The sequence below is a fragment of the Ictidomys tridecemlineatus genome, chromosome 1 (genome assembly GCF_052094955.1).
Source record: "Ictidomys tridecemlineatus isolate mIctTri1 chromosome 1, mIctTri1.hap1, whole genome shotgun sequence".
Classification (NCBI taxonomy): Eukaryota; Metazoa; Chordata; class Mammalia; order Rodentia; family Sciuridae; genus Ictidomys; species Ictidomys tridecemlineatus.
This window is the reverse complement of record NC_135477.1, coordinates 64,999,212-65,016,173: the sequence shown is the minus strand read 5'-3', so window position 1 is coordinate 65,016,173 and position 16,962 is coordinate 64,999,212. Positions and strand designations below refer to the sequence as shown.

At 32.5% G+C, this 16,962-nt stretch overlaps 1 protein-coding gene across 2 annotated transcripts in view; it reads right to left on the bottom strand.

Annotated features, from left to right (window-relative positions):
* Positions 1-16,962, bottom strand: part of Pcdh15 (protocadherin related 15) — a 1,597,439-nt gene that overhangs the window by 939,279 nt on the left and 641,198 nt on the right. For both annotated transcript variants that reach the window (XM_078041965.1, XM_078041960.1), the window contains exon 3: positions 4,727-4,777. The gene's annotated coding sequence lies outside the window, so the exon portion shown is untranslated. The remainder of the gene's footprint in view (positions 1-4,726; positions 4,778-16,962) is intronic.

Here is a 16,962-nt window from a genome sequence, read left to right as displayed (position 1 = left end):
TCTCCATACATACAGCACACAATATTCACAAGAAGAAAAACCCAGAAGACAGAATAGTGACTCAAACATACTTGGGGAAAGGGGATTTGTTCCATAAAAGAGTGTTATACCAAAGGCAGAGCATGGTTCTCATACACCTCTAAGAACTTTGGAAGCCTCTGCAGAGTAAACTTGGTAGTTTCGTACTCTCAGGGAGAGGGACACCAAATTTTAGTTTCTCATAGAAGTCACTGATTCTGGCCTTTCATACACATCATCTTAGTTTAGAATCTACCTGATGAGTGCACCAGGACAGTTATCTTTAACAGGAACAGGCAGAAGCCTTGAAGAAGGCTATGAAGTGTGCTACATTCACACTTCACTGACTACAGTCATGAGGGCTGAGTCAGATTTTATTAAAGAATAAGGTGAAGGTCATTACTGTGTCCTTACCACATCACCAATCACATAGAGACTTTGACTTCAAATGAAATGTCCTGCAAGGACAGGGAATGTCCTGTCAAACAATACAGGAGACAGAGGGCATAATGCTTAAAGTCACATTTTAAATATATATATATATATATATATTTTTTTTTTTCCTGAGATCTTCTCAGTTACACTATATCTGACTCTTTATGCAAACTTTCTTGTCTCCCCACCCACAGGCCACACACTTACACACCCAGATATCACTTTAGGGAGAAAAGTGGAAGGAAGGATTGGCATCACTCAACGACTGAGTATGTTTTATCTAAGAGAGACTGAATAATAAACAGGTGAGCTAATTGAATAATTTGATGATATATTCACTTATTTCTCCTCTTTAGGTAACAAGATTATGGAGACTTGGGATGTAGGTTGGATTTGTTATTGTCTAAATAGAAGAAATGTCATATTCTCTGCAGATCTGAGGATTAATTTTAGCGGTAAACTACTGTGATCTAGCTATACAAATAATGTGAACTCCTGAAGGACAGTGTGAGTAAGGGGGAAAAATTGTGAAATTAATGGTCAAGGGAAAAAACAGAGAAGTCCAAAGAAGGAATACAATAGCCAAGTAAGTAGAAGAGAACACACAGAATCTGCAGAAGTCAAAATATAAAGAGTAGAATAAACTATTGAAGATAAGAGTGGAGAATACATAAAGGAAAACCATTGAGATGCATGGAGCATTGATCTGGGATGGCCCATCTATGAATTAGATTAAAGGAAAAGGGTAAAAGACTGGGAATGGAAAAATCAAATAATTAAAAGATATATTTTTCCTCATTTAAAGTAGATCACATTTCAAAAATTAAATTTCCAGACAAACTTAATGAGAAATGCTATATAAGACATCTCCTCCTGGAATTTTTAAATGTTAATGACCAAGAAATATAGGAGCTTACAAGGGAAAATCACCCAAAGATATAAGAATTAGATTGGCCTCTAAACTGCCGACATCATTAAACTCTGGAATATATTAAACAACCATCTGCTGAGTTCATAAGAGGAAAAAGTTTCAGCTTCAAAATTCTATCCTAGAAAATATGTTAAATTTAATCATATGAGAAAGAAACTTTGAAACATATAAGGACTCAGAAAATAAAATAACAAATATTTTTTCTAAATAATCCACAGGAATTCAAAAAGGATAATCAATACTGATGACTTTTGTATAAAGTTAGGAAAGGTATGTGTTATAATGTACTGAAAATGAGAAATTTGATAATTAATATCACTGTGATTACTATTTATGAAATCTAGTATTTATTAAGCATCATCCTAAGTTTTTTAATTGTATTAAGGTACTTAATCTATAAATAATTTGTGTAAGGGAAACGATACAATAATTCCTATTTTAGTAGTCTTACTTTACAAAGAATAAAAATTCATTCAATTATGTAAAACATAACGATCTATATTTAGAACAGGTAAAATGTTATGGAATTTCTAAATATGAATACAGGTCCAAACAAATAGTGATATCAAAGCTTATTCTTGAAGGCTAGTTAGAATGGAACTTCATGGAGAAGAAAACCAGTTCAAAATGCTAGAAGAGTGACTTTGTTTTGCTATGACAAACATTAACATTTATCCTCTCATTTTAGCCTTGAATATCTGATCTCTGGAAAAGTAATTTTATAGTATTCTCAAATCTGTTGTTTGCTTTTCATCAGAAAGCATGTATTGCAAGGCCTTAAGCAATTCAGCAAAACCTTGTATCTAAATAAAATATGAAAAAGGGTTAGGGATGTGGCTCAATGGTTTATTGCACCTGAGTTCAATCTCTAGTACCTAACCAATAAATTAATAAATAAAATAATAATAATAACAACAAAATTAAAACATTTGTTTTAGTAAATTACCAATTTGTTTCTTCCTCATTATTCTTGGCTAAGCATATAAAATGACCTGGTCATTTTGATTATTTGGATTCAGACTCTTTTTTTTTTTTTTTCATTTCTTCTCAGAAATGTGGCACCTCTTACCAGAAACAAGCAGGAGAGGTAATATTAATACAATGCAAAGTCAATGGAAAATCAAAGGCATTCATAAAGTAATATATTGTTTGATGCAATTAGAAGAAAAGAGGCTTATAATGTGTGGTCCTTAATGCAGCATATGTAATAGGGGTCAAAACATTAAGGTTGGCAAGCTATAATGTATAGAGAAGAATTTATAGGAACCTGGCTTGATCTCAGCCTTAAGTCATGATCAGTGTAGACAGAGCAGAATCCAGAAGTTACTTTATAAAGGTGAAGGCAATGTAGTCTAGGCAGAATTAAAAGTGAAGGACATAACACAAGAAGAATAACATTTGGAATCAAGAGATAATCCAGATTGATCTGAAAGTTTAACTTGAAATTCAAAACAATGGGCAGTTCAAAAACCTACATTTGATTGTATTGCAACCTGTAACTAACAGGACACTGAAAGTGGTTTTAATTTCTGTGTTAAAAGCCCCGTTATCTATTCAATGCTCAACAAGAAACCAAGATCTGTAATGAAATAAAAGTGACATCTGAATGAAGGAGGACTATATAATAATAATTGAAAATTCTGATTTTCCTCCTGAATGCCACTTTGCATTGCTTTATTTTGTCAGGGACTAATAAACCTTTTTTTTTTGGCAATTTACCTATATTATACCAATTAGTAACATTCCTAAAGTAAGCAAGACATTTTTGCTAAAGTTTTATATTGGTTAATTTGGTATTTTTATTGCAAGATATTTTTTCTATTTTTGCTATTAATTATTTCAATTAACAAAAGGGAATGATTAGTTCTTATTATTTTGAGGTATACAGCACTGTGAAAAAAACAAGCTAAATCAATGAAGGGATTTTTTTTTTAAAAAATCACACATGTTGCTCTGTACTCTTGAAATTTATACAACCGTTAGTGATAAATCAACTGAAAATAACAGAGGGTATCTTAGAGTATTTTTTAAGGAAACATAACAGTTTACATGAATGCAAATCAGTTAGTTTCATTTAACCTTCAAGTTTATTTTGCAATATTCAATTAGAACTCTGCATTTAAAAGTAAAATTAAAAGATATTCATATCTAATCTTGCCTCCTTCTAAAACCACAGGAGAAACAGCTGAGAAATTCAGTTATTGAAAGAATTCCAAATTCTTCTGCCCAGCTGTTGACTTTTTTGAAAATTCTGATGAGAACTTAAGAACAAAAACATGACTAAAATAATAAATTACAATGCGTGTTCCTAAATTTATTTCTGAAACTAAGACACTACTAGCTTTTCTTGCAAAAAGAAGCTCAACTCCTTAAACTAGATTCTTATTTGTAATTCAAACCCCAGGTCACTCCAATAGGACCTTTAAAAAAAAAATGTTTCCTATCACTCTTCTTTCCTAAAAGCCAGGTCTTAAAGGTTGGCATTTACTTTTCAGATTTCAACACCTCTGCCCTTCTTTCCTCCCTTTAACAAGAACTCTACTCTGGCACAAGAACATAAGCAATAGGAATCTCTTCAGAGAAGAAAAAGCCCCTCAAAATATGTGGTTTGGCATATCAATATGCTTTGTTCTTAAAGCATTCCCCTCAGAATATTCAAAGTAATAAACAATATTTCTATTATCAATTTATATTCTCAGGGAATGACTGAATTTAATTTAATATTAGTCTCTAGTTCATGACTCAGATAAGCAATTACATATAATAATGAAGGAGCTATACATACATGAAAAATTAACAGTTTCATTCTGCATTATGTTCCCCACTTCCATCCATTTTCCAGTAAACCAACAGAAAAATTAAAGCAATAGCATTCTCTCAGACTTTAATATTATGCATACCTTGATTTTAGATTTTATGTTTCTCTTAGAATTGATAAATTCATATTTTCCTGTCTTCTATTACCTATGGCAATAGGATTTGGAAAAATATTCCTATATAAGGTCCTTTTGTTGAAACAATTGCTGTGTCTACATTTCCATATGACTTTTGGAAAAAAAAAATCTCTGTTGGATAACAAAGAAACTGATGCAAATACTTTCATTTTACTGCAAAGAACTGATACTTGAGAAAACCAGTAAATAGACATCTTTATGTAAACAGGATTTCAATGACATGAGAATAATTCTGAATAATTGACAACATATAGATGATGGTTGTAAGTTAGATCTCTAAACCAACAATCTACTTATAATTTTCTTCATGAGCATTAGCTCTTGATTATTAAAATGTTAACATGAAGTTTTAAACATTTACTTAAATGTAAAATAAAACACACTATACCTTATTTGTAGATCTTGGGCATACTATTCAGAAACATGACCACGCAAATTCCTGCAAATACAAAGAACTGATTAAGTCAAATTCATTTTCAAATTTGAACTGGAACAATAAATATGTAATTAAGAAAAACTGCTCACACTCTTATATTTCTTCATAATTTCTGGTACTAACATATGAATTAATTATCCCATGATTTCTTAAGATATAAAAAAATATAATACATATGTGTGTGGGTACCATTAAAAAATCACATCATTTTAGAAGCAAATTCTTCCAATTTCACAAAATGTATGCAGATAATGGGCAAAGTATGAAGATATGCATATTGTTTTAAGGCCTGTTGCATCAGAAAAGAGGAAAGTTAGCTTGCTGGCTGCTACCTGCTTCCCAGTCCTGGGGCCACATGAGGCTAAGAGAGCACCTAGTGATTAGCCAGAAGGCATTGCCATGGGTTGTGATGAAGGATGGACCACCTCTAGGCAGAGACAGCTGGTGTTTCCCATTACTGCCTATAGGATGGGTGTAAATATAAATTCTCCCCATCTTGCCAACCTTTACCCTGATTGGCTCCTGTACATTATATTGGCTGTGTGTGTTTTCTCAATAAAAGAGATCCTGCTTTGACTGTTCTCCCTGGTGCATCTGATTGTCCTCCAGGGAGGGAGGGCTGGGTGTGGGTGGCCAGTTGACCTTTACCTTTCTTGGTTCCTCCTGGTCAGGGCGTGCTCCCCCAATCTCTCCCTCTCTCCCGCAGGTCAGGAGGGAAAAGGGGGCTAAAACCCCTGACATATTGTCAGTAAATTTGATAAACTACATTTTTAAATTAAAAGTGATTGACAAATATACTTGGATATATATGATATCTATGCTTGAGTAATAAAATCATTTACAGAAAAATAGCCTTCTTTTTATACATATACTTTGTGTGTGTGTTCATTTATTCAGACATGCAAAATAATATATTTCACATTGCAATCTTTTCACAAAAATTGAAATAAAGTTTGAGTAAAATAATTGATACAGTCATTATTTGTTTAGGATTATTTTTCACATCTTAAAAATCTAACTTGTGTTGGCTTCAGGGTGAGATATCTAAGTTAATATTTGGAAGAAGATAATGAAACTGTTATTTGGAAAAACATTAACATTATGTTTTCTTTATATTTGCCAGATTTCTTTGCAAATCATGCTCTCCTATCTTTAAAATATCAATAATAAACACTATAAGACATTCTAATTCTGAAACTAACCATAGCTTCAGGACAACATGTTCACTTTAAAAAATATTAAAATGGTAAATTAAAAGGGTAGATCAGATGTATTTGTTAACATGACTATAAAAGCAAAAACAAAATCACATATGGTGAAAGAAGGAGACACAGTCACAGAGTCATAGAGGTGGAAGGAAACTTGGTGATCATGGAGTTTGAACCCCATATTTGGAGACTAGAAAATATTCCCCAAAAGACAATGTTTTATTTAAATTCATGCAGCACATTTATAACAGGACTGGAATTATAAGCTATCATAAAAAGAACTACTGTGTTTCAAAAAAAAATTATTATTACATGAAAAGAAATTCAGCTCTATGAAGTTCCTGTAAATAATTCACTTGCTGGATTTAGAATATTTATTTGTGAAAATGAGATGAATATAAAGTGGATCTAAATCATATCCTAATACATTAAGGTGATGCCAAGATGTTGTGATTAAATTATTTGCTCTTAAGACACTTTAAAAGAATTCAACTTCATTTTTAATTTTTTGAACTTTATTCTCCATGTTTGTATTTCTTTTGTAATTTTTCATCAAAGGATTGAAATATTTTCCAAATATATATTTCATTTAAAAATGTACAAATTTCAGAGTTCCTTAAAATTTACTCTTCATCCTTTAATAAAGTTTTCTTTTTAATAAAACAAAGGCATTTAATTAAAGCCTCCCATGACTGTTTCTCAATTTTTAAGTTAGTATTCCTTAACTTTTACCTACATATAAAATGTATCATAAACAAAAAATTAAAACACATGCCCAAAAGGATTTGCTGTAGTTTGCTAATTATTTGACTGTTTTAGATATAGTTATTTAACACATATTTATCAATCACAATATAGCAGGTATACTTGGCATTTTTCATCCCACTTGGAATATATCAGTAAAGAATATCTCAAAAATCTTCCACTCTGTCACTTAAAATGCAGCAGTACCCCGGGGGGGGGGGGTTGTTTATCAATTAAAAATAAGTAAATTATGTATAATGCTAAAAAATGATTCATTTTAAGGGAGAAAACTTTTTTTTTTTTCCTTTTTGGTGATGGAACAGTCTAGAAGTAGGGTGGGATCAACTTGCGATATTGAACAGGGCAAACCAGGGAGAGATTTGAGCAATCTTACATAATCATGATCTATTTTACATAAAAAGCCTATGATAAAAGTTATTAGGTTTTAGTAATTGTTCTAACTTTGTTAGTGATAAATGTTAAACTTTCTAAAATTTCAAAAGGAACGAAGGAATTTCATATCATTATTTTTACATTGAAAATATCCAGGTTCTTTGCATTCTGCAGATTTCTACGGGATTGCCTTTTACATTAAAAGCATTGCTATCATTAAAAAAAAAAACAAAAAAAACACATCACCAAAATGTATTCTAACTCACTTTACAAAATGTGCACATACAGCAATGACAATGGATGAAACATCAACAGAAAGTTTCTCTATTTTTTAATATTTTTAATTATTTTTAATAATTATTTACATTTAAATAATTGTTGGTTGCACTATTCTATATGAACATAGTACGTAAAGTCACCTAAAATGACTTGCTTTATGTCTCATTCCCAATGTACTATAATTACTGTCAGAAAACATATGAATTTTAGGAAAACCAAGTCGTACTACCTAAAGGCATTTCCCTTTTCTTTATAATTAATGAAATACAATGGTGTTGGTCATCATAATGAAGCCAGAATTAGACAGGCAGTCTGTATAGAGAGACAAATCAAGTCTGGTCAATCAAGGAGGACAATTTGAGTGAGTTCAGGAAGTTGGAGAGGGATTGAAATGCTAATGCCTTTCAGAGTCCTTCCTCCATCCTTATCAGGATAACCTGCCCATGCTCCAACCAGTTGCTAAGGTAAACTGTCCCAGGGATTGTCCCTGCAGGGAGTTGCTAATTACACCCCTTTCCTGCTTAGCTCCTCCAGCCCAGCTGCTTCTTACCTTTAAGAGAAGAACAAAGAAGAACAAAGGAAGCCTAGGACAAATAAAAAAGGCAGAATGCCCTCACTTCTTGGGATACCAGAATACCAGCTATTACCTGCTTCTCCCTCCCAGGAGAAGTCTATGTTACCCCTTTGTAAAGTAACCCTGCTTTATGCTCGCCTCCGTGTTATTCTCTAATGTTATACTTCAACATGTGCAGAAGGAGAACTTATCACCTGTAACCTGCAGTATCAATATCACTTTCTAATTGTTTCTGGAACTAATTATTAAATATACAACACTAGATTTTAGCATCTGCTAAAATATCATTTGTGCTCCTGACCTTGTTATATCAATGACCAAGTAGCCAAGTAGATTAAAAAAATGATCAAAGCATGTGCATTAAGGTTAAAAGATTTTTTAATAATTATTTACATTTAAATTTTATTACAGAGGCTCATCAGCACTGTCTCTATGAAGTGTCTCTAGTACTCTTTCTTTTTTAAAAAAAATATATTTTTTAGATGTTGATGGACCCTTTACTTTATTCATTTATTTATATGTGGTGCTGAGAATCAAACCCACTGCCTCACACATGCTAAGCAAGTGCTCTACCACTGTGCCACAACCCCAGCCCTCTAGTACTATTTCTGAATGTAGATTTTGGTATTAATGAAGGGGTCAGTGGGGGAAGATCAAGATGACTGAATAGAGGTGCTCACCACTCACCTACTCCTCCACAAAGATGAACCAATGCAACAGTGTATAGCTCATTTTGAGGTGAATGATTATGAGAGAACACTGGAAAATAGTAGGAGAAAGATAAAAACCTTTTAAGATTCAGAGACCTGGCATAGAGCATAGAAAGAGAAATGAAATACCATAATATTTTTGGCTCCAGTTTTAGGCTGGAGGAAAAAGAATCTCCTCTTTGCAAGAGTAAAGGTGAGAGAGAATTTCAGCAAACTTTATCAGTGTGGACGCTGGTAACTTTAGCTATTAAAGAATTTCACAATCCTTACAGGCTTGCAGCCTAATTAGAAAAGAAACCTACAATCTGCACAGTAGCCTTATTTTGGAAAAGGACCTCTCACCTCACTTCCCAGAAAACCCCTTAGTGTTCTGTAGTTAGCGCCCATCCTGAAAACGAACCTACTGTCTGAATTATAACCATTCTGGGGTCAGAAACCTTGAATGTTTCCATTTCTGGAACCTCCATAGACATTTCACTACTCTGGATCACAAAATAAATAAATAAATAAATAAATAAGGCTCAGTAGAATTACTCTGACTCTAACCTGCTGAATGCAGGTTAGAGGATGTTGAGGATGGGTTTTCTGAGATGGAGGATAATGGAGGGTGCCACTGATGAACTGGGAGGTGGGGGATCCTGTTCTCTGAGCCCAGGAGTGTAGCCAATTGCCAGAACTGAAGACAGTCACCTAATGGTCCCTACCACCCCTCTACCTGGTGCCTTGCTCAGGTACCTATCACTGACAGAGCAGAGGAAAAAACCCTGTGGATTATCTGCTTCCCCACTCCCAGGAGATACTGTAGAGGCTTTGCTCAATGCCATGCTCCTGTCTATTGTACCACCTGTCCATGGTACATAGAGGAATTTTCTGGACAGTAACCATGTTCTGTTCTTGCTTATTCCCACTTGCTCTGAAGGGCAGTTCAGCTAAGGTGTGTGTGTGGGGGGGGGGGTGTGGCAGGTGGCCATGACATCTTCCACAGGAGCACCTGACTCAGGGATGGATAGAGAAACCCAGGCACATCTATGTGATTTCTATCATGGGCTGACCTTACAACGTGTCTGATCACTCACTGCTGATGGAACTGGGTATGAGTGTCATAGAAGGATACTGTGATCCTTAATCCCCTTTCACTCCATGAAACACTTGTGTCTATACCACTATCTGGTCAAAGGATACTAGATTCAGGTTTCTCACCGCTCCTGGCACAGCAAGTTCCAGAGATCCTTCCAAGTAGCAGAGGAAATCCTCAATCCCCAATGCTTGGGGAAATCCTCATCACTTGACAGGGGATGACATTCCCATTGTAGAAGTAGCTAGACAGTATGCATTTCACACACTCTGATTTCTATAGGATACCTGCCTGAACTGCTAGAGTATTCCCATTTTTTTTTTCATGACCCACAGAGGCATTGGATTTTTCTAACTTTGTCATAGTATGCACTATGCCAAAAGTCACTAATTAAAGCCAAACAATATTCAGGTTCTACATTATGGTGCCTAGCTGGAAATAAAGCTAGTACTGCACAAAACAACAACAAACAAACAAACAAACAAAAACTATTAATCTAATACTCATCTTCAGAAAAATGTCTCTTGCTAAGAAGACTATGCCACTAAAGTGGTGGAGATATTCAATTCACTAGATGTGCAAATGTAGAAAAATCTTCAGATTCCAAGAATTCAAAATGGATGAAATACCTGATAAAGAATATAAAAGAATGATTTTTTAAAAAGGCCAATAGGATACAAGAAAATGTAAACAGTTAAATTAAGAAGACAATAAGGAATATGAATGACAAATTCAGAAAAAAGAAAATTTAACAAATGACTGAGAAATGTTAGAAATCAAGAGCTAAATAATTCAGATAAAATTATTTATTTGAAATTCTTAACAAAAGACTATAATAAGTGGAAGAAAGAATATCAGAGCTTGAAGACAGGTCTTTCTAATATCACACTCAGACCAAAATAAATAAATAAATAAATAAAAACTGAGTGAAGAAATCTTCACACAAGATCTTTAGAAAACTATTAAATGATCAAACATCTGCATTACTGGTATATCCAAAAGTGAAGGTATAAAGGTAAAGTACAAAGAAAACCTATTTAAACATAAGAGCAGAAAACTTTACTAATCTTAAAAGCTACATTGACATCCTTATACATGAAGTTAGTAGAACTCCAAATAAACATGGCCAGAAAATATAATAATATCTTCATTATAGCATTATTATTATAGTCAAATTGTCAAAAGTATGGGACAAAGAATGGATTTTTAAAATTTGCAAGAGAAAAGTTCCAAGTCACATTTAATGATAACCCTATTAGACTAACTAGATTTCTCAATGGAAACTCTGAAGGCTAGGAAGTAATACAATGACATATTCTAAATCTCAAAAGAAAAAAGTGCCATTCAAGATTACTGTACCCAACAGGATTATTACTCAGAAATAAAGAAGAAATAAAGACTTTTTAACATGACCCCTACATCAGCCTCACCATGCTTAAGGGAGTCATATAACCAGGTTTGTTGGACATAATCAATGCACAATATATGCATATATAAAAATATCACCCAGAATCCCATCAATATTTACAGTTAACACATGTCAAATAAAACCATCTAAAAGAGAATGTCATCATCTAGTGGCAATATATATGTTGATAGTTTGATTTACTCAAGAAAAATTACAATACAAAAATCTTAATTTTGGCAATTGACACAGACAAGTATTTATTTCCTGAGTACATAATCTTAGAGCTTTGATAACAACTTAAATAAATGTCATTTTTCTGATTATCTAGTCAATATGATTTACCTGGCACTTACATAGAAATTTTCCTAAAATCACTACATGACTGATATCATTCATGTCTCATTACTTCTATGGGAAAATTCTACTGAAAATGACTTGACAATGCTTCCCAAATTATAAATAAGATCCTTCCTGCTTCTTCTAGTGAATGGATTTGAGTAAGGAAAAGTAAAATATTTGCAGTCATTTGTTATCAAAGTCTGTAGAAAAATTACATAAAACATTTTGAAAATAATTAAGCATTAGGTGAGAGAAATTAATTTTTTTCTCATTCAAGTCATAATTTTACAATTATACATTGAAAGCTCTTCAATATAAATATTTATTAGTACCATTTAACAAATATTCTTGTTGATAAAATCCAGCTGAAACTCAAATATTTTTTTGATAACATAATCATACGTATTCTCCAAAAAGCTCATAAAAATCACAGCTGTATGTTCACCAACAAAAGTTTAATGCAACTGAAACAAAGAAAAATTGCCTCTTTCATTTACACCCCAGGAAGGGATTATGTATTACAGGTTAATATTGAACTATTTAATAGAACCATAAACTTCAAATCTACTTTCGTATATATTGTATAGAGTAAAACAAAGAAATGTGGGTAAAGTTTGTTATCCTAATTAAAGGAGTTGATAAGATGCTACCACAAACCAGGAGATGTGGCATTTCTTACTGATGTACTATATACCATTATCGGAGAATAGTTCCCCTGACAAAAAAAAATAATAATAATGCTAGTGTTGCAGCTCAGTGGTTGAGCATTTGCCTCACATGTTTGAGGCACTGGGTTCGAACCTCAGCACCACATAAAAAGTAAATAAATAAATAAAGACATTTTGTCCATCTTCAATTAAAAAAAGATTTAAAAAATTAGTTGTAATCTTCTCTTTATGTATACACTCATTGAATATCTATGTCTCAGCTACACTTTCTTATTAACCATTTATTTCCATAATATTAGAAAAGGAATGGAAAGAGTACAGGCTCTACAAGAACATAGATAGGTGATTTAATGTTGTACCTGGGAATTTTCACTGAGACATCCATAAAATGAATTTAGTCCATTCAACGAAGTGTGACTTTTATTTATCTTTAAGCCTTCAAATTATACTCGCCAGATGTTATTGAGTAATTCCAATGCTCTTTCCTTGCTGATAGATATATAAAGTGTTATTCAGAAGGATAGTTTGGGGAGTGGCGTGTTGGAGAAACAAGAGTAAATGTGAAAGACAAGAAGTACCATCATAGTAAAATGAACATTAGAGTGAATCTTGTGGGAAGGACCATCACCAAACAACTGGATATGAATCTTATAAGAGAAAAATTTCAATTTTGTAAGTGTTTAAAATAGCGGTTGTAAAGCATTACTCATTTTCTCTAAGTTAAGTTGCAGCTTATTTTTATTTATTCACTGGTTAATAAAGATGCATCAGATTTGTGAACATTTAGACTTCCAAAATACATTAACTATGAATATGACAATCACTTCGTTCTCTCATAAACTCTTTCTTTATAAAGTCTAAGTTTGTTACTGCTACTACAAAAAAAAAGGGGGGGAGAAAAAATACAGATTTTGTGCAAAATCTTTTATTTTTTTTTTGCATAAATAGTTTTATGTACTTCTTCATTTTATGACAGTGTTTCAGCAATTTTTTAAGTAACATAATTAATTTTTCAGAAGCACATTGGAAGCTCGGGCCCTCTCACAACAAGCTCCCAAGATGTGTAATTGGCAATGATGTAGTCACTTTAGCCACTTATTCCAGATGCACTCTAGCCAATGAAAAAGTATGACTATTATGGAAGAAGTAATAACTGCCTTTTTTTTTTTTTAGTACGTGGTTTGCCCGGGTTTTAGTATGACATGGTTCTATTACTTTTAACAAGATATCAAGGTCCTCAGTTTATTGCTTTTATTGAATTTGATATATGTCAAGGAAGTAATTTCATGCTCTGAAATTAAACAAGGATAAAAGCAAAGTGAAACTAGAAATCCTTGCCCTTTGGGGCTTTTTTTTCCCCCTATTATTTTTAACTTGAGATTTGTAACATTATTAGATGTTCTGTCGTGGAAATATATTTACTGTTATTTTCTTCTTAATATATTAAAAAAAATTAATCTTAAACTTGAATCTTACTGTGCAGTGAAACACTAGGTAATTCATTTCTACCCATTTATATAATGTTATACTTTAAACAATAAATCCAACTGAATTTTATTCCATCTAAATATGAAGAGAAGGGGCTACAACTTGTATATTAATGTGGTTGTCAGAATTTTATTTATGCCTGGTCTAAATATTTCCACTTCTTATGTTAACCTAGTTCGATTTTAATGATATGTTGTATTTTTTAAAACAGCCTCAGGTCTAAATAAAATCTACAAAACAGGGTACTAAATAGTTTTATAATTATTTCAATTATAGATTCTGTTAAGATACACTTACAATGACACAATGGATGGCAATATAAAGAGAGAGGTTTGTTGTTGTCCTAAGTTAGCTAATGGAACTTCGGTGCCTTGAAGTAAGGAAAAAAAAAAAAAAAAAACCTAAAAACTAAAAATGAAATCTTAATTAGGCAAATAGGAAAACAAAAACAATTATTTTATTTTTTTTCTTCCTGTCTCCACATTTTATCACAACTCTCAAGCACACTCCAGTTTCCTGCTTTGGCAAATTTTTAGATGCCATTTTGGGCACAATGGTTTATTAGCATGGGCAAGAAGCAGTGTGGAGACAGGGTGACAGGGTAGCTATAAAGAAAACCATGCAAAAAGGGTAATGGTAAAATATGAGGGAAATAAAAGTTACATTATAAAATTAGCTTTTGTAATAACAAACACTCAACATTGACTAAATATTAGGCACTTTGTATTACCTAATTTGGTTTCAGGTACACACTACTACACTATAAATTACTATCACCTTTTCAAACTCTTGAAAGCAAACCAACATTCAGGAAGGCTGACTAAGATCCCACAATTTATAAATAAATTGCAGAGCAAAGATTTGTCTGTAAAGTCCATTTTTTTTCAATTGTACAATCACCTTGTAAAGATGTTGAAACACTGAAAAAAATAATTATCAAATACATTTCTTTATCTTTTCTCTCCAGCAAAGAGTTTTTAAGAATAATATCATGAATGAAGAAAGGCTTTAATTCCTTCAGTTCTTTTAGGTTATTTTTTTTGTTGCTGTTGTTATTATAAACACACACAAACAATATTGCATTCCTTTCATTGAAATGCATAAAATTCTGGAAGAACCAGTGAGTTGATGAAAAAATATGAGGCAAAGTTAGCTAATGGAACTTCCAAACATTTTATCAAAGAAATAAAATCATGTATCTATAATGTGTTCACATATTTCTTCATTTCTCATGCAAAAAAATTATTTAACGGAACTCTTGATCATTTCTGAAATTTTACAATAAATAGACAATGATCGATTACTGGCAAACAATAGAAGAACTGTCAGGTTCTGGGAGAGTTAGAGGGAAGTCTGAGAACACAAGGCTTTTAATAAAAACTAGGTCAAAAAAGAGCTTTGCTATAATCCTCACAAAGCTGGTTAGAGTTGTCTTTTCGTAAACAAATATGAACTCAATTTTTCCCTATGTGAAGGAACAGGGATGATCTCTGAGTCATGTAAAACTATTCTTTTGAAACTATGCTGATATGTGTCATGATTACAGAATTTTGCTCCTTCAACTTCATTCTAAATATAATAAGCACTTTTAATGTAGGAGATTAACTGATTTACTTTCTAAATATGTTCAGATTTACTTTCTAAATATATTCAGATTAAGCTAAATTGGCTAATCCAATTTGACTTCACATCTGGTAATAATGTACAATCCAAAGTTTTACCCAGAGAGGAGTCTGTAGCAAAGATGAAGAGGCAAAAAATTTCTTTCACCCTAAGTTCAATTAAGTTTTGTTCTTGCATTAAACTTCAAATGAATTAAACCTCATATTCCCTGAACAGAGGGCAGAGAAATCAAAATATCAAAAGCTATTGGTTCATAACTTTTTAGGTATTAAAAAGAACCCAGTGTCCAATTCATACATAAATAGTGCCACAATATTATCCACATTTTTGAGATTTCGCACAATAATCAACAGAGCACCTATTTTCACTGTAATATGCTTTTCAAAATATAAACCTGTACAAAGGGGGTAGAAATTAATTAGATTATTTTTACATTCTTAATACTTTTTCTTAAATGGCAAAAGTCAAAATATATTTCCATTCTGAATAAGCCAGTGATTTTACCGAGATGAAATTAAAATAAATAAATCAATATGTACCTACATAAATGCCTACATATGTACATAAAATAGAAATTGAGGATTTCAAATTTTATATTTTTGTTTATAAAATTTAAGAATTAAGAATAGAGGGTTTGTACAAGAATTTCCTGACATAATATAGATAATAGAATATTTAGCACAGGGCTAGGCCCTTAGTTCATTCTCAGAAATGATCTTCCTCTAATACTTCCTTGTGAGTTTGTTAAAGAGTACTGACTTATAATACCACATTGTGGCATATAATGTCAGATAGCAAGAACATAATATTCCATGTCCATGACTCTATGTTGCATATTATGCTATCACATATGTTGAGAAATGTTCTAAATCACAACATAAGTCCTTCCTAGTCTGAAGCAGCATTTTGATTCCTATTACCAGGAAAGAATGCAGTAAGTTATCGCAGTGTCTGTTTCTTCATAAAATTCTTAGGATTTAATGTGCAGGGGGCATGCTCTACTGATTGTCTCCTCAGAAGCTGGCACATTGTCTGGAAAATTGGAAGCATCCAATAAAAGTCAGTACAATTGCAATATCTAGGCCAAAAACTCTGTGGATCCACCGAAGACCATGTAACCTTTCATTTTCTTCTTTGGGTAGGTACACCATCACTCTTCCTTCCTTTTTATGTCAAAAATAGGAGAGAGAAAAAATAGATCATTCTTTTTTTGAGTCCATGTTGGTAAGTCATTAGCTACTCAATTATAACTGAAGTGCATATTATTCTCTTGGGAAAACTGGATGCAATTATCAATCAAAAAAGCAAAAATGGATTAAAATAACAAATACGTAACATACCGAATATATTTCAAGTGTTTTCAGCAGGTCTCTAACATTCAACATGTTTAATTATGCAGTTTTTTTATTTCCAAAATACATTGATAAGAAGATGAGTAACAAAATGAACCTTCAACCACACAAACAAAATCATCCCTCCAAACTCTTGAGCATTTTTATTTTTGCCAATTATTATATCCACAATGAATGGTCATGTGACACAGTGTTTTTCTTGTCTTCTTCCTTGACCTCTGCCCGTTGGTCCACCTGAACCCTTACTATGATGGTGGTGGTGACTGGTATTGTTACAGTACCCTGGGAACACTCATTTCTGTAAAGTTGGTAATATCTCAGATATTT